Here is a 1,527-nt window from a genome sequence, read left to right as displayed (position 1 = left end):
CAAATAAAGAAGCCGTGCCCGCGTGTCGTCATTGAGAAGTTACAGTGCAAGCAGGTGCTTCATGTTGTGTCTGAGTGGACCCAGTGAGGCATAGACTATATCCTGCTTCGCCTTTAACCCACTAGCGACAGTCTTAAAGGGAGAAGTCTATACAAAATAGAACATTGGTTACGTACTGTAACCCCAGATTCTATGAGTATAGAGTATAGCCCTTTAAGCTCTGGGCCTCACTGGTTCCTAAATGGCTGAAGAAAAAAGCTATTTGGGAGCCGATTACCCGGTCTCACCGTAATTTATATGGACCGGGGGTGAGGCCCACACACCGCAGGTGGGCGTGGACTAAAGTTTTCAGTGCTGCGTTGAGCGCCTAGGGATAAACCCACTAGCGACAGTCTTAAAGGGCTACGCCTATACTCATAGAATCTAGGGTTACAGTACGTAACCAACGTTATATTCATAACCTCCAGTTTATAGTGGCAGCCATTTTTGATTTTTCAAGTCGTCATGCTCACATTATTACATGCAGTGTCCCCTCAGTGAGGACTGAACTAGGTAAAAGGGCCTTGTGTCCCATCAGTGTATGAATGTGATCTAAAGCACTGATTAGTCTCTTTAGAATCCATCCATTATCTTTACCTGCTGATTCCATTTTGGGTCACGGGGGTTGCTGGTGCCCATGTCCAGCAATCACTGTGCGAGGGGCCGGGTACACCCTGGACGGGTCGCAAGTCCATCACAGGGCCACATAGAGACAAACAACCATTCACTCTCTCATTCACACCTAGGGACAATTTAGAGTTACCAATCAGCCTAACATGCATGTTTTTGGTCTGTGGGAGGAAACCGGAGCACCCGTAGAAAACCCACGCATGCAAGGAGAGAACATGCAAACTCCACCCAGAGGGGCCCCTGGACCGGGGTTTGAACCAGGGACCTGCTCGCTGAGAGGCAGCAGCTCTACCAGTTGCGCCACCGTGCTGCCTCTCTTTAGAATGATTTGTTCAATTAGATTTGTAGAGATCTAGTAGAGTGCTGTATGAATGGGTAAATAAGGACACAGATTGTAGTGTAAAGCGCTTTGAGTATCTTGAAATAAGATAGAAAGGTGCCATATAAGTACAGTCCATTTACCATTTCCTACTCCACTCCTGTTTCCAGGAATATCTTGCAAAAAGATCAAAAGCTCTCGACCTTGACTTCTCTAAGTGGCTTTAAACGTCTGTTAATTTCCTGACAAAAACCAATGCAGACATGTTCCTGTTTTTAATTTTCTATACCTCCTTATAATCTAGCTGGGTTTTTTTTCTTTTTCTTTTTGCTACTTTTCATTTTGACTGTCCTTTTGGTTGCTATTTTGTTTTGTTAAAAAAAAAGAAATTTAAATATGTATGCCTCTTTACAAGATGAGTACAGGTCCTTCTCAAAAAATTAGCATATTGTGATAAAGGTCATTATTTTCCATAATGTAATGATAAAAATGAAACTTTCATATATTTCAGATTCATTGCACACCAACTGAAATATTTC

This window comes from Nematolebias whitei, chromosome 15 (genome assembly GCF_014905685.2).
Source record: "Nematolebias whitei isolate Nwh7 chromosome 15, NemWhi1, whole genome shotgun sequence".
Taxonomy (NCBI): Eukaryota; Metazoa; Chordata; class Actinopteri; order Cyprinodontiformes; family Rivulidae; genus Nematolebias; species Nematolebias whitei.
This window is presented reverse-complemented; position numbering follows the sequence as displayed.